This window comes from Phyllobates terribilis, unplaced genomic scaffold (assembly GCF_046119375.1).
Source record: "Phyllobates terribilis strain yellow unplaced genomic scaffold, ASM4611937v1 Scaffold_2__4_contigs__length_985480577, whole genome shotgun sequence".
NCBI classification, from domain to species: domain Eukaryota; kingdom Metazoa; phylum Chordata; class Amphibia; order Anura; family Dendrobatidae; genus Phyllobates; species Phyllobates terribilis.
This window is the reverse complement of record NW_027362762.1, coordinates 109,922,194-109,949,939: the sequence shown is the minus strand read 5'-3', so window position 1 is coordinate 109,949,939 and position 27,746 is coordinate 109,922,194.

Genomic DNA, 27,746 nt, shown 5'->3' with positions numbered 1-27,746 from the left:
AATGCAGATTGCACATTTTCTGTTAGTACAATAAACCTCATTTCAAGGCAGAAACATTACTGTATCCAACAGTTATTACATATATCAAACTGAAATAGCTGTTGCAAAAACACCAATTTTTATAAAACATTAAGCTTAAGATTAATAGGGGTGCCCAAACTTTTTCATATGACTGTATATATCTATCTCAATGCAAAAAGAGGGTATGAAAAACAGCACCATTTAATTACTCACAATGGGTGACAAGCCTCCTTACAAAAGTCCAACTTGTTCCATAGTATAGATAAAAAAGCAAAGGCAGCACTCCAACAAGAAAGCTTCTTTTAAAAAATGGACCTTTATTTAGCCCACATTATAGCAGCAACGTTTCAGTTCAAGGAAAAAGGTTGAAAAAGGTTCCTTGAACCGAAACGGTTCTTGTTGCTTATATATATATATATATATATATATATATATATATATATATATATATATATATATATATATATATATATATATATATACAGCACAGACCAAAAGTTTGGACACACCATGTGGAATTATATAGTTAACAAAAAAGTGTGAAACAACTGAAAATATGTCTTATATTCTAGGTTCTTCAAAGTAGCCACCTTTTGCTTTGATGACTGCTTTGCACACTCTTGGCATTCTCTTGATGAGTTTCAAGAGGTAGTCACCGGAAATGGGCTTCCAACAATATTGAAGGAGTTCCCAGAGATGCTTAGTATTTGTTGGCCCTTTTGCCTTCACTCTGCGGTCCAGCTCACCCCAAACCATCTCGATTGGGTTCAGGTCTGGTGACTGTGGAGGCCAGGTCATCTGGCGTAGCACCCCATCACTCTCCTAATTGGTCAAAGAGCCCTTACACAGCCTGGAGGTGTGTTTGGGGTCATTGTCCTGTTGAAAAATAAATGATGGTCCAACTAAACGCAAACCGGATGGAATAGCATGCCGCTGCAAGATGCTGTGGTAGCCATACTGGTTCAGTATGCCTTCAATTTTGAATAAATCCCCAACAGTGTCACCAGCAAATCACCCCCACACCATCACACCTCCTCCTCCATGCTTCACGGTGGGAACCAGGCATGTAGAGTCCATCCGTTCACCTTTTCTGCGTCACACAAAGACACGGTGGTTGGAGCCAAAGATCTCAAATTTGGACTCATCAGACCAAAGCACAGATTTCCACTGGTCTGATGTCCATTTGTAGCGCCCCGAGGGCTCGGCCGCTACAGGGGTATTGCACCTCTGCCAGAGGTGTGGTATTCCACTCCCAGGTAAGGATGGAGTATGGACCAGGGCTCAGTTAGCTGCATACAGCACACACACCCCATTTCCGAGGGACAGCTCAACGGTGCTCCCACTAGACAGAAGTGCAGGCACAACCGACTATGTCCCTGTCTGGAGTGGGGGTGGGGGGGGTGGAACACCCAGTGCTGTAGGGGCAGATAGGGGTTGGTTCCTGAACGTAGGAAGGAGCTCATTGGTTGCTGGTCACCTGGGCTCATGGCTAGAGGGAAGTATAAAAGGGAGGAGCCATCTTAGAACAGTGTTCAGTTCAGTCTGTGAGGAGAGGAGAGCTGACAGGGAGCAGCAGCTCAGGCTGAGTGCTGCTCCAGAGGCAGGCCTAGAGAAGAGGCCGGAGCCTGAGAGGAGAAGGAGAAGTGGGCCTGGAGAAGAGGCCAAGGGAAGGAGGAGAAGACAGAACAGGAAAGAAGGAGAAGGAGAGAGAGAGAAACAGAAGGGCTCAGGAACAAGAAGGTGGAAGGGACCCTAAGAACCCACGAGAATCCAGGGTGAAGGGTCAGGCAGATTAAGGGTACCGGATCCCAAGTTGGTGGAGGAGAAATTACCCTCAGCCAAAGACCGGTCGTCGTGATCATTTATTGGTGCGACACCTCATCAAACCTGCTAGGAAGGCACCATATAGGACAGCGGAGGACGGGGCCCACGTTTAACCGCACAAGTCCGCGGCAGCTGGACAAAAGTGGGTCACTGGTGAGACAGGCCAGAGAAAGGATTAAAGGGGGTCCTGTGCCATGCTCCTGAACTGCCTGGGAGTTGACCGAGCCCTGCACCTGGTGGACGCAGCACGGCTCGGGCGGTCACTACCTGTACAGAAGTGACCTGGAGTACCTGAACTGTGAGTAAACGACATTGGACTGCAGTACGTTGTCTGTGTGCTCTTTCGCTCCTCCATCACTATCAGCACGGGGACTCTCACCACCATCACTCCCACCATCCACTACACGGCCCTGGGGCCGCACTCTTCCCGTGGGGAGTCACATCATCCCAGCTGCATAAATCATCAGCCCCAGCGGTCTGCCCTGCAGCGGCGGTTCCTAATAACCGCAATCCACGGGTGGCGTAGTCGGACATTATCAACATCACGTAGCAGAGTAGTATTGGTCTGACCACCCTGAGCCGCGGGACCGGGCCGCCACTACTACCCCCAACGTTCCCCTATCGCCCGGATCCGCGTGCCCCACGGCCCAGGGGGCGAGTCAGCTTTGGCGTAGTCGGCAGGATTTCGTGCCCGCTAACAACGGGTACTGCGCGCCTAAAAAGAGACTGTTTCACTGTACTAAAGATGGCGCCCTCCCTAGAAGAATGAGCGCCATAATGTGCGCGCCAAAAGACCACAGGAGGCCGCCTCCCATCGTGGGCCAGGTCCCAGAATGGCGCCAAAGAAGGAGCCCGCCCCCAACAGCCATGAGCACGGCTGTGGAAATGTCCGTCAATGTGGAGGGGCTGCCCCTGAGAGTGATTGTCAGCAGAATGCCCCAGGACCAGCCCCCATGGGGGCGGAAAGAGAAGAAAACTGCGGGGCAGGGGGTGGTCTGGATCAGTCCAGACAGACCGCACCCGGGGATGGACGCCCTCAGCAGCACCAGCCTCCTGGCCCGAAGCCTGCTGCAGGCCGAACCGCTCTGCAGCCTAGCAGAAGTCCTAACGCAGCTCCCCAGAGACCCGGAGCGTGCGCAAGCTGCACTGGAGGACCTGGAGCGGAGGATGGTCCGGGCGCAGCGAGGTGCACTCACCGAGTGGAGAGAGGAACTGGCCCGGCAGGCTGAGACCCACCAGCGACAAGCCTCAGCCGCACCCCGGGGTTTGCCTGCCTCTGAGGACGGCGCAGGAGGAGAGAGGACCGGAGGCGACGCCGCGGAGGGAGCCACGAGGACAGAGGCAAGTGAAGGGGACGTCACCACCCCAAGCCCAGCACCCGCAAGCCTGCCCCAGCCTCCCGTCGCAGCACCAGAAGCCCCACTCACCGCACCTGTTGCCGCGCCACCACTGCTCCCAGCTAGGCCTCAAGCGGCGAGCGCCGCGGCCACGCCCCGCCCGGCGCCACGCCCCTTGACCCCGGGCGCCGTAAAGCAAGAAGCGTCATCGGCCCGGTCGCAAGGCCTGGATGACCCTGGCGCCATTGCTAAGCCTGCGCCCCTGTCCCGGACGGGACTGCCACCTAGTGCAGCCGAGAGACCCCCGGCCTGGTCGAAAGGCCGAGTGCCCCCGGGCGCTGCTCCCAGATCAGGTCCCTCCACTATACCACGGCTCGGTGTGGACCTGATTGCCCATCATACCGGTCCGGATGGACTGCCGCTGGAGTGGCCGGCTGAAGTGACCAGCAGTCAGCCATGGAAAATCCAGCCCCCGCGCGAGCCTCTGATACCGGCTCCAGAACCCGTAGAGGTCACCCCACCCCCACTGGAGGATGTGCAATTTGCGTGGGACCCCACCAGCGAGAACTTGATGGGGTTCTCTCAAGAGACCCGGGCAGACGCGGTCCGTCGTCTGGAGGCCTGTCATCAACAACTGGCGACCTTTGAGCGGGAGCGACGAGAGAGGAACGTCAGAGAGGAACGGCTACAGGCCCAGAGTGCCGAACAAAAACGTAAGGCTCGCCAAGACCCCCGAGCAGCCCGTGGTCCCCGAATCACCGGGACCATAGTCAAATTCCACATGGAAAACGGCTGGGGTTTCATCAGGGGCCCAGAAACCGCAGGCAACGTCTTTGTGACCCGCAGGGACATTGAGAGTCATCTACCTGAGGGACACCGTGGCCGTGACCTATACCCTGGTGATGTGGTCACCTTCACCCGCCACGTAGGCGCAAAAGGACCGTACGCCCTACATGTTCATCGGCTCACTGAGGAGGAAGAATGAGCATATGGAGGACACCGCTACTAGTAAGTAGCCATGTACCTGTGTAAATAGTTACCCATCAGGGTACAGAGAACTGATTGCTGTTATAGAACTGTTTCCTGTGTGCAAGTTAACCCCCTACATCCCCTAATCAGGCTGAGGACTGTGACCAGCCATTCCCCTTCCCAAAACTGGCCGAGGACTGAGAGCGGCCACCCCCTGTAAATAGTTGCGCTTCCTAAAGCGCCCCCCTACTGGTTTTATAAAAAGACTACCACGTCTACCTCGGGACAGCAAGTCCCTCGTGTTTACAAGTTTGCCAAAGTTCCTGCGCTTACAAGAAGAGTGCACACCTGGTCGCAAGTTGCACCGCCGCCAGGATCCAAGAATGTGTTGTAAAAATGTTTTCCTGCAAATGTTTTATATGAAAAGTTTTTATAAGCTGCTAGATAGTAATGTGAATGTTTTCTAATAGTGTTTATATGTCAAAAGAGTTCCAGAAGTATTAGTAAGCGTTTTATAATAGTGTGACAAGAAAAGAAAAGTGTTTCCCATAAACGGAATTGAACCATGTTGCCTGTTTTCTGATGTGAAAAGTTTTAAAAAGTTTTGCATGTCCTGTAATTACCTGTTTTTGCTCTTTTCCAGCCCGAGGACGTGCTGTGCTTTACCAGGGGGGAATGTAGCGCCCCGAGGGCTCGGCCGCTACAGGGGTATTGCACCTCTGCCAGAGGTGTGGTATTCCACTCCCAGGTAAGGATGGAGTATGGACCAGGGCTCAGTTAGCTGCATACAGCACACACACCCCATTTCCGCGGGACAGCTCAACGGTGCTCCCACTAGACAGAAGTGCAGGCACGACCGACTATGTCCCTGTCTGGAGTGGGGGGGGGGTGGAACACCCAGTGCGGTAGGGGCAGATAGGGGTTGGTTCCTGAGCGTAGGAAGGAGCTCATTGGTTGCTGGTCACCTGGGCTCATGGCTAGAGGGAAGTATAAAAGGGAGGAGCCATCTTAGAACAGTGTTCAGTTCAGTCTGTGAGGAGAGGAGAGCTGACAGGGAGCAGCAGCTCTGGCTGAGTGCTGCTCCAGAGGCAGGCCTAGAGAAGAGGCCGGAGCCTGAGAGGAGAAGGAGAAGTGGGCCTGGAGAAGAGGCCAAGGGAAGGAGGAGAAGACAGAACAGGAAAGAAGGAGAAGGAGAGACAGAGAAACAGAAGGGCTCAGGAACAAGAAGGTGGAAGGGACCCTAAGAACCCACGAGAATCCAGGGTGAAGGGTCAGGCAGATTAAGGGTACCGGATCCCAAGTTGGTGGAGGAGAAACTACCCTCAGCCAAAGACCGGTCGTCGTGATCATTTATTGGTGCAACACCTCATCAAACCTGCTAGGAAGGCACCATATAGGACAGCGGAGGACGGGGCCCACCTTTAACCGCACAAGTCCGCGGCAGCTGGGCAAAAGTGGGTCACTGGTGAGACAGACCAGAGAAAGGATTAAAGGGGGTCCTGTGCCATGCTCCTGAACTGCCTGGGAGTTGACCGAGCCCCGCACCTGGTGGACGCAGCACGGCTCGGGCGGTCACTACCTGTACAGAAGTGACCTGGAGTACCTGAACTGTGAGTAAACGACATTGGACTGCAGTACGTTGTCTGTGTGCTCTTTCGCTCCTCCATCACTATCAGCACGGGGACTCTCACCACCATCACTCCCACCATCCACTACACGGCCCTGGGGCCGCACTCTTCCCGTGGGGAGTCACATCATCCCAGCTGCATACATCATCAGCCCCAGCGGTCTGCCCTGCAGCGGCGGTTCCTAATAACCGCAATCCACGGGTGGCGTAGTCGGACATTATCAACATCACGTAGCAGACTACTATTGGTCTGACCACCCTGAGCCGCGGGACCGGGCCGCCACTACTACCCCCAACGTTCCCCTATCGCCCGGATCCGCGTGCCCCACGGCCCAGGGGGCGAGTCACATTCCTTGTGTTCTTTAGCCCAAACAAGTCTCTTCTGCTTGTTGCCTGTCCTTAGCAGTGGTTTCCTAGCAGCTATTTTACCATGAAGGCCTGCTGCACAAAGTCTCCTCTTAACAGTTGTTGAAGAGATGTGTCTGCTGCTAGAACTCTGTGTGGCATTGACCTGGTCTCTAATCTGAGCTGCTGTTAACCTGCAATTTCTGAGGCTGGTGACTCGGATAAACTTATCCTCAGAAGCAGAGGTGACTCTTGGTCTTCCTTTCCTGGGGCGGTCCTCATGTGAGCCAGTTTCTTTGTAGCGCTTGATGGTTTTTGCAACTGCACTTGGGGACACTTTCAAAGTTTGCCCAATTTTTCGGACTGACTGACATTCATTTCGTAAAGTAATGATGACCACTGGTTTTTCTTTACTTAGCTACTTTTTTCTTGACATAATACAAATTCTAACAGTCTATTCAGTAGGAATATCAGCTGTGTGTCCACCAGACTTCTGCACAACACAACTGATGGTTCCAACCCCATTTATAAGGCAAGAAATCCCACTTATTAAACCTGACAGGGCACACCTGTGAAATGAAAACCATTTCCGGTGACTACTTCTTGAAGCTCATCAAGAGAATGCCAAGAGTGTGCAAAGCAGTCATCAAAGCAAAAGGTGGCTACTTTGAAAAACCTAGAATATTAGACATATTTTCAGTTGTTTCGCACTTTTTTGTTAAGTATATAATTCCACATGTGTTAATTCATAGTTTTGATGCCTTCAGTGTGAATGTACAATTTTCAAAGTCATGAAAATACAGAAAAATCTTTAAATGAGAAGGTGTGTCCAATCTTTTGGTCTGTACTGTATATATATATATATATATATATATATATATATATATTATATATATATATGATATATATGTGTGTATATGTGTGTGTGTGGATGTGTATATAGATAGAATAGATAGAGCCTATATGGCCTGAACAGTTGTGTACTTATCTTAATGGCATCTTCTTTAAACACGTTTCTCCCTCTTTTGGTCATTCAGGAGTTCATCAGGGAATTCCTTCAATCAGAACAAGAAAGGGAGACCATAAGCCGCACTGCAATGAGGATAACAGCTCAGAGGCCAAGGCAATATGCCCCCACACAGTCCCTTCATACAGTACCAGTTCACACACAGCCCCCTACATACAGTACGAGTCCACACACAGCCCCCTACATACAGTACGAGTCCACACACAGCCACCTATATACAGTATGAGACCACACACAGCCCCCTACATACAGTATAATCCTGCACATAGCCTCCTACATATAGTATGATCCCACACATAGCTCCCTATATACAGTATGAGCCTGCACATAGCTCTCTATATACAGTATGATCCTCCATATAGCCTCCTATATACAGTATGAGCCCCACATAGCTCCTTGTATACACTATGAACACCCACATAGCCTCTAATATACAGTATGAGCCCCCACATAGGTCTCTATATACAGTATGAGCCCCCACATAGGCTCCTATATACAGTATGAACCGCCAGATAGCCTTCTATATACAGTATGAGCCCTCACATAGCCTCTAGATATACAGTATGATCCCCCACAGAGGCTCCTATATACAGTATGAGCATCCACATAGCCTCCTATATACAGTATGAGCCCTCCCATAGCTGCCTACATACATTGTGAGCCCGCACATAGCTGCCTTTATACAGTATGAGTCCCACATGGCCTCCTATATACAGTATGAGCCCTCCCATAGCTGCCTACATACATTGTGAGCCCGCACATAGCTGCCTTTATACAGTATGAGTCCCACATGGCCTCCTATATACAGTATGAGCCCTCCCATAGCTGCCTACATACATTATGAGCCCGCACATGGTCTCCTATATACATTATGAGCCCACACATGGCCTCCTATATAAGGTATGAGCCCGCACATAGCCTCCTATATACGGTATGAGCCCGCACATAGCCTCCTATATACATTATGAGCACGCACATAGCCTACTATATACGGTATGAGCCCGCACATTGCCTCCTATATACAGTATGAGCCCACACATAGCTGCCTATATACATTATGAGCCTGCACATAGCCTCCTATATATGGTATGAGCATGTAAATAGCTGCCTATATACGGTATGAGCCTGCACATAGCTCCCTATATACATTATGAGCCCGCACATAGCTCCCTATATACATTATGAGCCCGCACATAGCCTCCTATATACATTATGAGCTTGCACATAGCCTCCTATATACATTATGAGCCCGCACATAGCTGCCTATATACGGTATGAGCCCGCAGATACCTTCCTATATACAGTATGAGCCTTCACATAATTCCCTATATACATTATGAGCCCTCACATAACTCCCTACATACAGTATCATCCCCCCACATAGCAACCTATATATAGTATGAGATCTCACACAACCCATACAGATATTAATAAAAAACAACACATACTTACCCCGCTCCCGTTCCCCCGGCACTCTGGTCCAGTCCCTGAGGCTCCACTTGTACTTCTCGTGCATACATGCTGGTGTGCGCCGGTTGATAATGTCATCACACCAACACGTCACAACACAGGGGACCTGAGCTCTCCTGGAGCTGCGCTGCTATTCTCCAGGACAGCTCCCTGCCAGGATATGTGCGCCACCAATGGCGCACAAAACATTATAATGAGGGCAATATTGCCATGGGCTCCCCAGAGCCTCGGCCCTGGGCGGTAGCCCAGATTGCCCTCATTATAATCCGCCTGTGCTTAGAGATTTAGTGTTGTGCCCTAAATACACAAATGTTTTACACATACACCACAATACACTATTACATACACGCATCTTACAAACATGCATACAACCCCGGAAACATGGACATGTAAACATAGAGGATGGAGTATGTATGTATATATATATATATATATATATATATATATATATATATATATACACACACACAGACATGTACACAGATATATACATATTTGAAGACATTCACAAAGATATAAATATACACATACATAAATAGCCGTACACAATCATATGCAAACACAAACATACACACATATTGGGGGTGCTTTTACTTGAGGATCGGGGACATCACATCTCCTGGCTTGTCTGTCTCCGGTCTGGCCCACATGTTGATGGAAGCTGAAGATCCTCTTCGGCGGGAAGGAGGCAGCGCAGGGCACTCTCAGTGACGTCAAGTATACCAGACAGACATGGCCGCGCACAGTGAAAGGTGGGCGGCCATGTCTGCTGTACTGTGATGCGGCCAGGCCGGCGCACTGACACACACATTACAGGCGCAGGGCCGCATCACAGTACAGCAAACACGGCCGCCCACCATTCACTGTGCGCGGGCATGTGTGTGTGTGCGCTGGCCCGGCCGCATCACAGCAAACACGGAGCAGTTTGCTGTGTGCGGCCATTTCTATTACATCACGGAGCAGGCAGCCGGCCCTGGACAGCTTCTGGGTAAGCGGCCTGGTGGGCATTCGCCATCCTGCCCACCGGCCCAGCCGCCCATGGCTGTAGACACACATTTTGTTTAAATTTAGACTTTTTGTACTGTTGCTTAATTTTTTTACATTAGATGTATTGAAGCCAAGGTACACATAGCATTTAAATTTAATTATTGCCAAGAATGAGATGAGTACCGCAGGCCTAGCGTCAGAAAACCTTGGCAATCAGTTGATATCGGCCCCACATTTTCCCATTTAGAGCCTGATGTTTGTGAACTGGAGCATGACATGCTGGCTGTCAGGGAAATATTAAGAAAATATTGACAATTTCTCCCAAACCCCACTTGCCTCTCACCCCTCCCTTATCCACTATTTGTCACAAGAGAAGAGATGACAATCTAAAGTGGCTCCTATGCAAATTAACACCCACAGCAGTAGTGACTCAAGCATATGCTGGCACAAGACAGGTGCTACCAACCCACTTAAAATGTGAGTGTGCTTTCCTCTAACACAGACCTGCGACAATTTACCTCCAGCTAAGAAAGTTCTATTCCCAGGACGTCAAAGGGAATTTGATAGAGATTCCCAAGACATCTGGCACCGACACGAAATATTGAATATTGTAAATTCCATAATTCCTATAATAACGGGGCCTATATTTTTAGTAGCTGTGTCAGCCAAGGAACAATATGCTTATTGTTCCATAGCCGTGAGCCCATCCGGGGAGCGGTAATGCAAAAGTACCAGAATAACGGATCGCAGCTACGCCATGTGTGGTCTTTAATGAAAGGTAAATTCACCATAGAAAATATGGCGTTGCTTGCGAGCTTCTGCAAGCAACAAACGATAAGTTATCACCGAAGTTAGCGTTTTTAATAAAGACATGAAGGGCCCACATGATGTCAGCACAAGGGGCGTGTGAGTAGGTCCCCTTGTCGGCATAAAAGATCCAACTGAAGATTGATCCATATTCATTGCGGGAGTTATATTTAATCCTGTTCGCTGAACGGTCATAGTAGAGCTCCCCTCCACCTATACTGAGTCGTCCCTGTGATCTGTATAGAGTAAGTTTCTTCTTTAATTCTGTTTATTTTATGTAACTGTCTATTCTATTCTGTAAATGTTCATTTGTAAAACTGCCTCCCTTTTGGATTTAATATAAAATTTAATAGTTCTGTTTCTTTTGTCCTGTCCTACCAGAAAGCAGACGTCCGGCCAGGCCTGTATTATAGTTCAAACTCGGCCGGTGGTGGCAGCGAATAAAAATAATTTGGCTATCGTGAAGCCGGCAGTAACTCTATGGGGCGTGTACACATATTCCACGCGTTGGAATCCGGAGGTGTGCGCCATACGCTTTATGCTTGCTTGTCGATAGCTAAGTTGTGAGTAATCGGGATCGTGTACTCGCGAATCGCTGCTCAATCCTGTGAATTACTGACGATGTGGCGGCAGCGGTGAGATATTGCATGATCTCCCCTGTGTCGTCGCAGTAGAACCCTGACACCGGCCATTCAAATGAATCACATATTGCTCAGACTGGGCAAGTCATATAGGAAGCACTTCTCCCCCAGAACTACGGCAGCGCATTAATCCATAACACAAGTACCGACAAGAAGAACAAAATGTTTGACAGGAGCTGTGAGGAATCTTGTGGGGCGTTTTTATTCCATGTCACTCGTGTAGTGGGTGTGATGAGAATGAATAGTCAGCCAGGTTGTCCAAGCCATGTTCACCATATTGGGGGCTGCTCCTCTGTAGTCCCTCACTGCTCTGGAGGGGGATCCCAAATCCCTATCCACTGGATCCATTCCAGCCATAGGCACAGTTTAGATATAATTTTATCCTACTCAACACTGTAAGACTGTGAAAAAATAAAATATACAAAACATGGATGATTATGGAGGTAACAAGTAAAAAACAAGAGAATGGAGTGCAACACTGAGCAATTAGAAAATCGTTCTCTATTCACATTGACTGCTTTATGCCACAATTATTGAAAATTTATGAGAACATGCAGTGCGTTTGTAAAACCACAGCAGTTTTTACAAGTAGTTTGTGAAAATTGCTGCGAAAGAACCAGAAAACTGTTCACCCGCTCAGTATTCGGTCAGTATTTTACCTCAGTATTTGTAAGCCAAAACCAGGAGTGGGTGATAAATACAGAAGTGGTGATGTGTTTCTATTATACTTTTCCTCTGATTGTTCCTCTCCTGGTTTTGACTTCCAATACTGAGGTGAAATACAGACCAAATACTGAACTAAAGAATCCTTAGCATGATTGTAAATGTTTTCCCCCAAACTAATAACTAAAACGGGTAGGGCAAAGAAAGCACAATATTTTTTGTGCACTTTAAGAAGCAAAATGTGACCAGTTATGCTGGCGAAAAAAAAATCATTATCAGCAGTACATCGCCTTTTTTTTTTTTTTTTACCTATGGACTTTCCCCATAGAGATTAGGTCTATGGGGAAAGTCCGCATGCCGCCCCGCAGAAGAAATTGACATGCTGCCTTCAGGAAAGACGCTCCGCATGTCAGTTTCCGCGGGTGCGCAGAGACGCATAGTGGACATGGGATTTGTACAAATCCCATCCACTATGCTGTAACAGCTGGCTGCAGCGTCATAAGTCCGCAGCGTCAAACCCGCAGCGGCTCTGGATCGTCTGCACACACCCTAATTGGCACGTCTAAATGCACCGCAGTGAGACTGATCATTCAACATCACAATTGCAATATCACATTTAATGACTGTCAGTGGAGTCTTGCTACAACTAGAGATGAATGGATCGATTCAGGAAGGATCGAGTTTGAGTTGAATTTCCAGACATTTGCAGTATCTGAGATTCGATATGTGCGGGGCAAAAAAAAAACTGCCCAACACTGCTGAAGCATCAAAGAGCAGGCAAATATCATTTTGTGTGGCCGCGTGGGTTTTCCCGTAATGACCTGCTGCTATGACATCTAGGGGATTATCACACCTAGTACCGTGGTGGTCAGTACCTCGGCCATCACAGATCAGCTTTTCGCAGAAGAGCACATTTTGTACGGCAGAGTAATTTTTTTCATCTCCAGAGTCACTGGGTGAGTCTCTCTCTCCTGCAGAGTGTAAGCTCTTATGGTCAGTGGGGTCCTATCTCTCTTCTGTAGAGTGTAAGCTCTTATGGTCACTGAGGTCCTCTCTCTCCTGTAGACTGTAAGCTCTTATGGTCAGCAGGGTTTTCTCTCGCCTGTAGAGTGTAAGCTCTTATGGTCAGTGGGGTCTTCTCTCTCCTGTAGGGTGTAAGCTCTTATGGTCACTGGGGTCCTCTCTCTCCTGTATAGTGTAAGCTTTTATGAACACTGGGGTCCTCTCTCTCCTGTAGACTGTAAGCTCTTATGGTCAGCGGGGTCCTGTCTCCTGTAGATTGTAAGCTCATATGGTCACTGGGGTCCTCTCTCTCCTGTAGAGTGTAAGCTCTTATGGTCAGTGGGGTCCTCTCTCTCCTGTATACTGTAAGCTCTTATGGTCAGCGGGGTCCTGTCTCCTGTAGACTGTAAGCTCTTATGGTCAGCAGGGTCCTCTCTCTCCTGTAGAGTGTAAGCTCTTATGGTCAGTGGGGTCCTCTCTCTCCTGTAGACTGTAAGCTCTTATGGTCAGCGGGGTCTTCTCTCACCTGTAGAGTGCAAGCTCTTATGATCAGCGGGGTCCTGTCTCCTGTAGACTGTAAGCTCTTATGGTCAGTGGGGTCCTCTCTCTCCTGTAGAGTTTAAGCTCTTATGGTCAGTGGGGTCCTCTCTCTTCTGTAGAGTGTAAGCTTTTAAGGTCAGCAGGGTCCTCTGGAGAGTGGGACAGAAGATAGATGCGAACGAAGCCTTAAATTCAGTTCACAGTATTGGTAAACTTACATATTGAATTTTATTAGTCATCTTGTGCTTTTATTGTCACCCAGTGGTGATTCTTGAGAAAACAGTGCCTAACGTTGTTGCTAATGAGGATTGCGCACCCCAATTGAAGCGGTTGTCCACTATTAAATATTAATGCTCCGCAGGCATGCCCTGTGTAGAATAACAACATTAGCTTTACTCTGTGACCGCTATCCAGCACTGCTGCTCTGCTGCTCCCTGGTTTTTGTTGGCACAACTGTAGTGGTAAAGTCCCATCTATAACAGATGACCATAAACCAGCACCTCTGAGCCTAGTGATTGGCTGTAGCGGTCATATTATGTAGTATTGTTGCCACCACTGCAGTCCTGTCAATAAAGATCTGAGTGCTGGAGTAGTGATTAGTGACTAAAGCTGATTTTGTTATTTTATTTTTTGTAACTGGGCAAGCCTATGGACCATTACTACTTAAAGGTGGAAACAACTCTAAGATCCTTTTACACCAAATTCCTTTTATTTTTGTAGTTTGTGGGTTATTGTATCCTGGGGAAAAAATTGGTAGTCCAATGAGTTTGAATCAAACATATCTTGGGGACTTCATACTGGAATTTTCTTAAAATAAAGTAAGTTTGTTTTGTTAAAGTGAATCTATGAGTAAGATCAAGCCTTTTAAGCCTATATGGGCTCACAGGTCATAGACAGTTGCATAAAATGATACCTTGATATCTTCAATCCGATGTCTTAATCCAGTAAAATCCACGTTTTTTGTATATGTAAATGAGCTGTTCAGGACTATGGGCCGGACATAGATCTCCTCGAGAATCTGGCTCCAGGGCTTATTATAAATGAAAGGGGGAGGCAACTGTGTGAGACATGTAATGACTGACAGTCTGCTCTCACTCTAACACACAGTTCTGCAGTGAGATCAGAACTAAAAAGTACAGCAGAGCTTACACAGTAATAAGACAAAGTTCACTTCTGTTGTACTAGCACACTTGCAATGCAGTCCTCTCATAGTGCTTCTGATTCCATCTCACAGGCAGCCAATGTGTGGAAGGGGCAGTATAGCAGAGCTGAAAGCACTGCAAATGTGCTTGCAACGAGACACGGTTCACTTCTGCTGTACTATGTTGGTTATAATCAGGCACAGCTCTGCAGCTGAGCTGCCAGCACTATGAGAGGACAAGTGCTGCTGCAAATGTTTGTAATGACACAAAGTTCACTTCTGCTGTACTGTGCTATCTCTGATCTCACTGCAGAGCTGTGTGTGATTATGAGAGCAAATTGTCAGTCATTACATATCTCACATTGGTAATGCCTCCTGTCATTTAACATAAACTCTGGTGGCAGATTCTCAGGAAGATCTATGCCTGGCCCATAGATCTTAACAGCTCATTAACATATACTGTATATACAGTACAGACCAAAAGTTTGGACACACCTTCTCATTTAAAGATTTTTCTGTATTTTCATGACTATGAAAATTGTACATTCACACTACCTCTTGAAGCTCATATAGAGAATGCCAAGAGTGTGCAAAGCAGTCATCAAAGCAAAAGGTGGCTACTTTGAAGAACCTAGAATATAAGACATATTTTCAGTTGTTTCACACTTTTTTGTTAACTATATAATTCCACATGTGTTAATTCATAGTTTTGATGCCTTCAGTGTGAATGTACAATTTTCATAGTCATGAAAATACAGAAAAATCATTAAATGAGGTGTGTCCAAACTTTTGGTCTGTACTGTATATATATATATATATATATATATATATATATATATATATATATATATATAAAACACTCTGTGTCATGTGTATGACGCACCCCCAGGGCCGTGGGGTACTTGGCAACCGGGCCTCCGGTTGCCGGGGGATATCACGGTGGCTGGCCCGTTCCGTGGCCCAGGGCGGTCACTCAAAAAGGGAATAGTTATAGGGGATTTAAGTGTCCGTGACGCCACCCGTGGATTGCGGCTAGAGGGAGCCGCCGCTGCGGAGTAGTCCTCTGGAGCTGGTGTTACAGCAGCAGGGATGGTGTGACTCTCCACGGATAGAGCTAGCTCCAGGGCAGTGTAGGTAAATGGGGGTTGCGCTGGGCGTTGTAGTGCAGGGAGCGAACACTTTCTCGTGTTCCTCTCTAGACCGACTTCACACTGGGTCTTTCTCCCTCCTGCCCTGCGCTGCCCACTCTCAATCCTGCTTGGGTGCTCTGTAATCCTTCCTGTACGTTGGATCCCGGACCTGCTTGACCCTCCTGGGGATTAAAATGCGGCTTACGATCCCTCTGTCTTCTGACAGATTCGGGGCGTACGGGTGCCGTTCTGCTCTCGCCGTACCCCCTAGGAGACACCACACCTCTGAGTGAGCTGCAGTACCTCTGTGGCGACTGAACCCTCAGGGGCGCCACACTCCCCCCTGGTAAAACACAGCATGTCCGCGGGCTGGAACAGAGTAAAGCAGGATAAATTGACATGCAAAATTTTAAGAATGCATTCACATATAAGATTATAAAACATTTCTTCCCTTTATGGGAGGCACATCACTTTAAGAAAACACTATTTTAAACTTTCAACTAATGTACCCTTACGGGTGACTATGTACAGTTCTTAGTCCCACCTACTGGTCTAGTAGTGGGGTCCCCGCCTGGGGTAGGCCTGGTTCTTGCCGACTGACCCGGCCGGGTCATCAGCCTCAGGCTGCAGGGGCATGTCCTCTTCCTCCTCGACTCTGCGGCTCAGCTCCTGCACCTCTGCTTGGAGGAATTCAGCATTCTCCGGGGACAGCTTGCTTGTCGCTCCCTCCAGGGTGAGGAGGGGCACTTGCTGCTCCAGGCCAGAGGCGGAGGCTTGATCCTGGCTTCCGTCCATGCTGGCTGCCGGGTGCGGTCTGTCTAGACTGGTTAAGACCACACCCTGTCTCCATTCCTTTTCTACTCTTCTTTCGGGGCCGGTCCCATGGCAATCTGCTGTCGGTCACTCCCTGTGACGGCCTCCCTGCCTTGACAGACACATCTATGCGGACAGTCACTATTGCAAGGAGCAGGGTTGGCTTTTGGCGCCATTCCGGGACCCGGCCCACGATGGGAGGTTCCATTTTGTTGTCCTTTAGCACGCACATAATGGCGCCTGTTCTTCTGGGGTGGGCGCCACATTCAGTAACATAACACAATTCTTTAGGCACACTTCACCCGTCAATACGGGCTGGTCACGTATCCTGTTCGTGACGCCAGAAGATGACGCACCCCAGGGCCGTGGGGTACTCGGCAGCCGGGCCTCCGGTTGCCGGGGGATATCACGATGGCTGGCCCGGTCTGTGGCCCAGGGCGGTCACTCAAAAGGGGAATAGTTATAGGGGATTTAAGTGTTCGTGACGCCACCCGTGGATTGCAGCTAGAGGGAGCCGCCGCTGCGGAGCAGTCCTCTGGAGCTGGTGTTACGGCAGCAGGGATGGTGTGGCTCTCCACGGGTAGAGCTAGCTCCAGGGCAGTGTAGGTAAATGGTGGTTGCGCTAGGCGTTGTAGTGCAGGGAGGGAATGATGGCGCGGACGAAATAATTGGACAGAGGCGGTGCAGTGCAGTCATCCGTGTGTTTTCTCACAGTTCTTTAGTTCCACAGAGCGCACTGTCAGCTTACAGCCTCCCACGTCGCGCTGCGTTCACCAGGCAGGGGTTCAGCTCTTCCTCAGGGAATTTAGGAATGCCTGACAGAACCCCACTTTCTCGTGTTCCTCTCTAGACCGACTTCACACTGGGTCTTTCTCCCTCCTGCCCTGCGCTGCCCACTCTCAATCCTGCTTGGGTGCTCTGAAGTCCTTCCTGTACGTCAGATCCCGGACCTGCTTGACCCTCCTGGGGATTAGAATGCGGCTTACGATCCCTCTGTCTTCTGACAGATTCGGGGCGTACGGGTGCCGTCCTGCACTCGCCGTACCCCCTAGGATCCCTTTTGACAGAACGGAACCTTCTCCCTGCTCCCCTCCTGGGTCTCTGACACTGGGCCCTACTTGTGGAGCAGAGCTCCTACTGAGACTCTGCTCCCGGACTGTTCTTCTGAACTGTCCTGAGCTGTTCTTCTGAACTGCTCTCCTCACTACTCATCTGCACTTTCTCAACTGCCACCCTAAGATGGCTTCCCTATTTTATACTCCTACCAAAGTGCTCCCCTTAACTACTTCCTCCACCCACACCCACTACTGGTTCCCCCTACCTTTGGGTTCCCCCCACTCCAGCCGGGGTCAGGGCTCAGCAGAAACATACATTGCGTCTTGCCCCTCCTGCCAGCCTGGAGTAGTGTAGTGTTGGATGCAGGTGTTTGGGGTTCCGGGCAGCACTCCCTCCTTACCTGAGAGAAGGAGACACCACACCTCTGAGTGCAGTACCTCTGTGGCGACTGAACCCTCAGGGGCGCCACATGTAACGTGTGCAATATATGGGTGTCATTTACACATTTGTAATTCTGCACATTGACATCCTGAATCCTAAAGGTGTGTAATATACTCTCTGTTAGGATCTCGCTCTACTTGCCGATTTGAGCAGTTGTCACGTGATCGCTCACATGCGATTTGCAGACTTGCTGACGTCACTTCCTGCTTCTCTCTTTCTTCTAATTTTCAGTTGAGAAAAGCAGCAGGAGACCTCAGTCGTTACATGACCACAAGTCTGCAAATCGCATGTGAGTGATGGCGTGACGACCGCTCAAATCGGCAAGTAGAGTGAAATCCTAACAGAGCACATATTACACACCTTTATGATTTGACGTGTCAATGTCAACTTCCAGACTTACAAATACAGGAGGAATTGTCAGTTCAGGGAAAAGGCACTGGGGGCCGGACTCTTGGGCTTGTCATCCTGGTCGCATCGTCCCTCGCCGGATGTTAAATGTATGTTTTATCTGAAACACGGCAGCTTCAGAGTAAATCATACACGACTGCAATAATGGAGCCAATGTCTGATTCCTGCTGCCCGGGGGTCTCAGGAATCAGCTGTCAGGTTCCTTATCATGTGGCATAACAACATTGGAAGCCTCATACGATACATGACGTCACTGCTGTCTGCAGATCACATTAAATGGTTTAATGTGGAAATAAAAGTGATGTTATTAATTTAATGAAACAATACCATCTAAGATGAACTCTAAGGTTCTGCAGCAGCTGAGGTGTGTATAGTGAGGTTCTGTAGCTGTTGAAGTGTGTATTACGAGGTTCTGCAGCAGCTGAGGTGTATATTATACACAACCTTCTTTCCTTCTCTGTAAAGGACTGTCTCCTCACCCGAGACACCTCCAGTTATCATACACACAGAAATCTACGTGCCATTAATACCCAGCAATTTATGAACAATCTACAGTCATCTTTAGCCCCCATCCTCATCCTTTCCTGTCCAGACTCAGCATTGTCACACTATAACAACACATTGCAGAGTGCCCTGGATGAAGCAGCACCTGCTACACGCAGAATGACCCGGCATAGACGGCAGCCCTGACACGCGATGCAAACATGATTTCTCTAGCGCTGCTCAAGGTGCGCTGATCGTCTTTGGAGAAAATCACTTTCGGCAGAAGACTTCATCCACTATAAGTTCATGCTCAAAACTTATAACTCTGCTCTCCATCTGGCTAAACAAGTCTACTTTACCACTCTCATCACAACTCTAGCTAATAATCCTAAACGACTCTTTGAAACTTTCCACTCCCTCCTAAGCCCTAAAGTACAGATGACGTGCACCCTGGGCCGTGGGGCACTCGGCAGGCGGGCCGGTTGATGCTGGGGGATATCACAGTGGCAGTGACCCGGTCCGTGACCCAGGGCGGTTAATAAAAGGGGAATTTGTAAAAGGGGAATAAAGTTTTTATAGTTAATATTCGTGACGCCACCTGTGGTATGCGGCTATATGGGCCGCCGCTGAGGTGCAGATCCTCTGGAGCTGATGGTGACGCAGCAGAGTTGGTTCAGCTCTCCACAAGTAGAGCTATGCTCCAGGGCAGTATAGATGGTGATTTGGTAGATGTTGCTGTGCAGTGTGGTGCAGGTGATGGCACAGATAATAATTCTAGGACACAGTGGGGGTGCAGTCTTCAAGATTTACTCACAGTTGTCAGACTCCAGGTTCCCAGCGCTAGGGTAACCTCCCACGCTGTCCTGTGTTCACCAAGGGAGGGGTTCAGCAATCCTTCAGTTAATTCAAGAGTACTTAACGGGACCCCATGCTGTGTGCCTTCCTCGGTCGTCTTCCTACACTTGCTCTCACCCTCCTGCCCTGCTCCTCGCAACCAGTGTTCCAAGCCGGTGGCCTCGGATTTTGGCGGGCAACCTGCAGTTCCCTGAATCCTATGCAGCCACCTTTTTGATGATATAGTTGCGGTAGTGAGCAGCTGCACCCTGAAAGTACAGCAGCCTCTGGTTCCTAGGTGAGCCTTGTGGTTCTCCACTAGTTAGGGGCCGGTCCCCGCTGCGGCCTGATCCCTTCACGTTCTGGTAGATTCGGGCGCACGGGTGGCATCCGCACTTCCCGTGCCCCTGGAATCCCCTCTGTTCCTATTGGAGCCTTCCCTCTGCTCCCGTCCTCTTCCAGCCTGTCCTTCTAGGCCTCTCTGTCTAGGCCCGCTCCTCTCTCCTCTCTGAGCAGAGCTCCTACAGAGCTCCTGCTCCCACTCTCTCTCCTCTGTCTGCTTGGTCTTTCTTGACTGAACTCACTGCTTCTAGATGGTTCCCTGCTTTCTTATACTCCTACTGAAGGTGCTCCCCTGAACTACTTCCTCCACCCACACCCACTACATGGCTCCCCCTCTCTAGCTTCGCCCCCACTTCCAACCAGAGACAGGGCTCAGCATAAGCCAGTGCATCTTGCCCTGCCTGCTGGTCTGGAATGGTGTAGTGTTGGATGCAGGTGAGTGGGTCCCGGGCAGTACTCCCTCCTTACCTGAGAGTAAGGTACCACACCTCTGGATGAGATGCAGTACCTCTGTGGCGACTGAACCCGCAGGTGGGCCACACAGACCCCGTCACCAACCTAAGTGATGACGATCTGGCCACTTATTTCCTATAAAAAATCAATCATATCCCTCAAGACATTCTTGCACAATCCCCTCAGAGTCTGGATCCCCTTCCCTCCCGCACCTCAAGTTCACTTTCCATCTTCGAGCCGGTCATAGAAGAAGAAGTGACCAGACTCCTCGCTTCTTTTCGCACTACAACCTGACCCTATTCCCTCATATCTCCTTCAGTCCCTTTCCCCAGCTGTCACTACCCACCTAACTAAAATATTTAATCTCTCTCAACTCTTCGAGTATCTTTCCCTCCTTATTCAAACATGCCATCATAACCCCTTTACTTAAAAAGCCATCCCTTGACGAGAACTGCACTGCTAACTACAGACAGGTCTCTAATCTTCCCTTCATCTCTAAACTCCTGGAACGCTTGGTCCACTCCCATCTAATCCGCTATCTCTCAGATAACTCTCTTCTTGACCCTTTACAATCTGGTTTCCGCTCTTTACACTCCACTGAAACTGCCCTCACTAAAGTTTCTATTGATCTACTAACCGCTAAATCTAATGGCCACTACTCCCTGCTGTTTCTCCTGGAACTCTCTGCCGCATTTGACACTGTGGATCACCAGCTCCTCCTCACTATGCTCCGCTCTATAGGCCTCAAAGAAACCGTTCTCTCCTGGTTCTCCTCCTATCTCTTTGACCGCTCCTTCACGGTATATTTTGCTGTCTCTTCTTCCTCTAATCTTCCCCTTACTATCGGGGTTCATCAAGGCTCAGTCCTAGGCCCCCTCCTCTTCTGCTTGTGTACTGCCCCTATTGGGCAAACCATCAGCAGATTTGGGTTCCAGTATCATCTCTATGCTGATGACACCCAATTATACACCTCTTCACCTGGCATAACACCCACTCTAGTACAAAATGCCAAGGATTGTCTGTCTGTCCGCTGTCTCTAACATTATGTCCTCCCTCTATCTGAAACTGAATCTATCCATATCTGAACTCCTTATTTTTCCTCCCTCTATTAACCTGAGGTGTATTATAAGGTTCTGCAGCAGCTGAGGTGTATTATAAGGTTCTGCAGCAGCTGAGGTGTATTCTGCTGTTCAGCAGCAGCTGAGGTGTATTCTGCTGTTCTGCAGCAGCTGAGGTGTGTATTTTGAGGTTCTTGCAGCAGCTGAGGTGTATTATGCTGTTCTGCAGCAGCTGAGGTGTATTCTGCTGTTCTGCAGCAGCTGAGGTGTATTCTGCTGTTCTGTTAAAGTCAATAAAGTCCGATTTATTGGACAATATCCACACTGGTGAACATCACCGAAATAGATCATAAATCATAAGGAAGGGGAAAGAGAGGAAAAGAGTGTGAATAGATATAAAATATAACTTTTAATATTAATTCAATTAAAATACCAATACATTTATATATATATAGGGTTGATATATATATAAAATCAAATTCTTACATACATCCAATTGGATGTATATAGGGTTGATATTAAGTTGTAAGCTCAGACCCTGTAAGTCCTGGTCCTGGTCCCAGTCTCGCACGTTGACCGCGTATACGTGGTATGCACGCGGTCAGTGTAATCATCTAACTCGAATAGGACGCTATGCCATATAACCTGACGGGGGCATAGTGAGTGGATAGGGAAGGGGCATTAGAATTAAGGCTGGCATGCCAATACACAGGACATAGACATCCCTGACGCGCGTTTCGCCGGGGGTACCGGCTTTTTCTAAGGGCGGGATCGGCCGCCTTCTCAAATTATTTATACATCCTGCCATGACTGACAGATATAGCAGCTAATTAAATCAAAGATACGGATTTGCTAAAGCCAGTTAATACAAGGTAGCAGACTGGATGAGCACGAACTTTTAGCGACATGTGATGTCGAAAGTCTATATACCAGTATAGACCAAGACATGGGCTGTAAGGCGGTAGATTTTTTCCTCTCTAAGGATCAAAACTATAATCCAACTAGGAAAGAATTCCTTCTTGGCTTTCTTAGGTTCATTTTGAAGAGGAACTATTTTGTGTTCGATGGTCGATTTTACCTCCAAACGCGGGGCGCCGCGATGGGGGCGGCAGTGGCACCGACATTCGCCAACCTCTACCTGGGATGGTGGGAAGAGTTAGATGATTACACTGACCGCGTGCATACCACGTGTACGCGGTCAGCGTGCGAGACTGCTTGCCGGTGTCAGGGGCGAGAGTGCAGCTTCGATAATAGCTGCTGTTGATAGATTACAGCTCGCTCCTTACACCGTTGCGGAGGTTGAGGAGCGATAGTGCAGCTTTGTACATAGCTGCCTTGACAGATCTCTGCCCGCTCCTCACACCGCTGCGGGGGTTGAGAACAAGGGTGCTGCACACCGTTATTAACTGGGACAATATATCCCCATTTACCCAAATTGTCAAAATCTTTTGGGTTGATTTTTGCGGGGATCCCGCTTTATTCATTTGTGGGGTCACTTGTAATATAAGAGTGACCCTTCTTAACACGTGACAGTAGATATCTTTACAACAGCTACAGCTGTCACATTTAACGGCAATCCACAGTTTCCATACCGCACATTTATTTATATCCATCTCAATCAGAATACAGCGGTGACCCGCAACTATTCTCCATAGTGACCTATCTGGAGATATTAGGGAAACATACATCTAATAGGGACAATACAATACAATTCCCCACCTCTAATTTTGAGGGACATTGGTGGTGGATTTACATACATTTATTGGCTGTGATGCACAATCCAGGACTTACAGGGTCTGAACTTACAATTTAATATCGACCCTATTTACATCCAATTGGATGTATGTAAGAATTAGATTTTATATATATATATAAATGTATTGGTATTTTAATTGAATTAATATTAAAAGTTATATTTTATATCTATTCACACTCTTTTCCTCTCTTTCCCCTTCCTTATGATTTATGATCTATTTCAGTGATGTTCATCAGTGTGGATATTGTCCAATAAATCAGACTTTATTGAGTTTAACTGACTTTGTGTCCTGCTAGGACATTTCTGTGTCCGCTTTTTGAACCTTATTTTGGGTGTAACTAACTTTTATGATAGTTTTTATAGGGATTTGTGCGTCAACCTTCCAATATGGCTACATTGAAAATTTCTAGCCAATTGCAGTCCAGATTAGCACGCCAAAAAAATGATATGAGAACCATTTTTAATGAAAAATCTCCAATCGAGGGAGAAGTATTCACAGAAAGCTTAGAAGTGGATGATCTCTTAAAAAGATTTAGGGATATCCAAATTATACATATGTAGGCAACATGGACTAAGATCAGCCTAGAACAGTACTTGGAACAAGGATTAATTTCCAGAGGGCTGTGGGTATCTATATTTCCCTCTTATGACCTTACTAAACCTAACTTGAAGGATAGATGGGAAGCAATCCTCACTGAATGCTCTCGTGAACTAATGAAACTTCTTGTTGAGGATGAGGTATATATTTTAGAGAAGTTGGAGAAGGAATTGGAGGAAATTTCCCCTTATATGGACAAATTGGAGGGCAAAACTGAATTTGAAGAAGGCTTTAAGCAGACGTTGCAATTTATTGACAAGGTTGAAACTAAAATTAAGATGCATAAGAGAAAGAAATATTTAAGGGACAAAATGGATCATTCCAAAGGCGAGGTTTATAATTGGGGCAAAAATTTATCCCAGCGTGTTAGGAAACAAGCCTTGAGTAAACAAGATTACCAAAAACGCGAATTTTCTGGGACTGACACAGAAAGCAGCAATCTGTCAGAGTCTGACTCCGAACAACCTTCCCATAGTACTAGAAGGAAGGATATGGATAATAACCATAATCCCACTTGGCCTTTTTTAAGGGACAGAGGCAGATGGGGGTTCAGGGGCTCTATCAAGAGCAGGAACAAAAGAAAATGACGGAGTCAATTGGTGTCAAATCTAACTCTTTCAGAATTATTAACTTATCTAAACATGCTATTACCGGGTCTCAAGCAAATGTCTTAAAGAAGGGTTTGAATTTTTGTCTCCCAACCCATCTTAACAAATTCAATATTGTCAAAGATTTGCATCTATTTGGGAGAAAATTGATATTTAAAAAGATGTTTTCAAAGGAGTCTACAAATGAAATTTTATCTTCAGGAATGGACACAATTCCTAATTTTTCTAGCCAAGATCTGCAGATTTTGGAAATACTTGAGGAACTTGACACTGATAATGGAATGGAGAAGATAGAATTTGAGGAAGGGACAGGGTCAACTTGGCATAAAAAAATTTTGAAGCCTAAGTCCACTAACATGCCGTCATTACAAATATGTCCAGCTGTGAAAGTCTTTATAGATATGGTTACAAGGGATATATTAGCTTTACCTGACAAAACCTCAGGACCACATTTGGATTTTAAGGATAGACGGGCAATAAATGAACTGAAACGACTGGACGATGTCGTTTTCAAGCCCAGTGACAAAGGTGGTAATATCGTCGTTTGGCCACAAGATAAATATATTCAGGAAGCTAAGAGGCAACTCAACAACAAGGACTGTTACAAGTCCCTTTGGAGTGACCCCACGGACCAATTCCTGAATGAGTATAAAGATATCATACTCCAGGGTTGGGAAAGTGGGGTAATCACTAAAAATGAGAGAGACTTTCTTGAGGTCAAGAATCCCAAGATAGCCACATTTTATATGCTACCTAAAGTCCATAAAGACATTAATAATCCACCAAGGAGACCCATTGTCTCTGGTATAGGAAATCTAACTGAAAGGGCCAACCAGTGGATTGACCAGGAATTAAGGGGATATGTATATGATCTTCCCTCCTATACCAGGGACACTATGCAGGTTCTTCAAGAATTACAAGGTAGCAAACTGGATGAGCACGAACTTTTAGCGACATGTGATGTCGAAAGTCTATATACCAGTATAGACCAAGACATGGGCTGTAAGGCGGTAGATTTTTTCCTCTCTAAGGATCAAAACTATAATCCAACTAGGAAAGAATTCCTTCTTGGCCTTCTTAGGTTCATTTTGAAGAGGAACTATTTTGTGTTCGATGGTCGATTTTACCTCCAAACGCGGGGCGCCGCAATGGGGGCGGCAGTGGCACCGACATTCGCCAACCTCTACCTGGGATGGTGGGAAGATGAAGTTGTGTTTGCGGAGGACATGTCTATCCGTGTGGATCAGATCGTAACATGGAAACGCTATATAGATGAAGTCCTGATCATCTGGAAAGGCACAGGAGACACATTACAAAATTTTATTGGCGTCCTTAATGATAATCAATACAATTTGAAGCTTACACTTTCATATCATCAAGATAATATCCCTTTCTTGGATATTATGATCAAGAGAGCTGTAGATAACATGATTCAAACTGATCTCTACAGGAAAGAGACTGCTACTAATAGCATTTTGGACGCCAGAAGTGCCCATTCCACAGCAACCATTAGAGCCATTCCCAAGGGGGAATTTTTGTGGTTACGCCGCAACTGTTCCACATTTGAGGGATTTAAAGTAAGAGCTGATAAACTTAAAGAAAAATTGTTGGAAAGGAATTATTCTAGGAGCAATATTAAAAAAGCGTACAATATTGCCTTGAGAACCGAAAGGAAAGATCTTTTGACCCCGAGGAAACGGAAACAACTGGGAAATGACAATGTGAGATTCATTACTGAATATCACGAGGATTGGTCCGTGATGATGAATATCCTCAATAGACATTGGGGTATCTTGAAATCGGATCGAGATCTCAATTGTTGTCTCACACCACAGGCATCTGCAGGTTATCGCAAAACCACTTCTATCTCGAGTCTGTTGGTGAGTAGTCATTTCAAACGGAATAACAAACCCGTGACAGTTCGAGATCCGGGCTTCTTTCCTTGTAAGACGTGCAAGGCTTGCCAAATTCTAGTTCCCAAGAGGTCGTTTAGAGATGGTTTTGGAAAAACCTTTACCTTGCGTCAACATCTTAACTGTTCTTCTGCTGGAGTGGTTTACTGTTTGGAATGTACATGTGGACTACAATATGTGGGGAAAACCACCAGAGATTTGAAAACCCGGGTGAGGGGATTAGAAGCATCGTCAATTATGATAAGGATGAACACGCAATTCAAGAACAACGGAAAGTTTTTGCACCCACCCCTATTGCTAGACATTTCTAGGATGTACATGCCCTAAGGTGGAAAGAACTGAAAGGGTGGGGTATTTTTCAACAGAAAATGGATGTCAGAGGAGGCAACTTGGATTCAATCCTTCTAAAGAAGGAAAGTGAATGGATATTCAGATTGAATACGGTCCGACCTCGTGGACTTAATGAGAATTTTAATTTTGGTTGCTTTCTCTGATCTCGTTAATGGGATCAGTGCATTTTGTGGATATGATTGGTTTTGATGTCATCTGTCCAAGATAAAAATATACATATTAATATATACCATATACCCTTTTATGACATACTCTTAGACTATCTACCATCTCTTTGATATGTGATTATTCTGGCAGTCTTATATTAAGAGTGTAATTAAACCATATATGTACAATACATATTGCATGTCCTTTGGAGAATATCCTCCTTGAATTAGGAATCCATTTGCTGATAAATCTAACTGATTCTTGCAGAACTCATAGCCGAGTCTAAGATCTTGCTATAATTTGTCTTTCCCTTTCATATTGATAATATATTTAACAGCTATTACATATCCCCTTTAAATCTCTTCCTCATATTTAAATAGTTTATCCTGAAACTATATAATCTTTCACTATATAAACATTCTAATGGACTATTTTATATATCTACTAATTGATTAAAAATTTCTCTAGGGCTTTGATGCTTAGAATTTATAATGAAATATTTATTTGGTTTACAATTATGTTTGTTGCACCTTGTATTAACTGGCTTTAGCAAATCCGTATCTTTGATTTAATTTGCTGCTATATCTGTCAGTCATGGCAGGATGTATAAATAATTTGAGAAGGCGGCCGATCCCGCCCTTAGAAAAAGCCGGTACCCCGGCGAAACGCGCGTCAGGGACGTCTATGTCCTGTGTATTGGCATGCCAGCCTTAATTCTAATGCCCCTTCCCTATCCACTCACTATGCCCCCGTCAGGTTATATGGCATAGCGTCCTATTCGAGTTAGATGATTACACTGACCGCGTGCATACCACGTGTACGCGGTCAGCGTGCGAGACTGCTTGTTGGTGTCAGGGGCGAGAGTGCAGCTTCGATTATAGCTGCTGTTGATAGATTACTGCTCGCTCCTTACACCATTGCGGAGGTTGAGGAGCGATAGTGCAGCTTTGTACA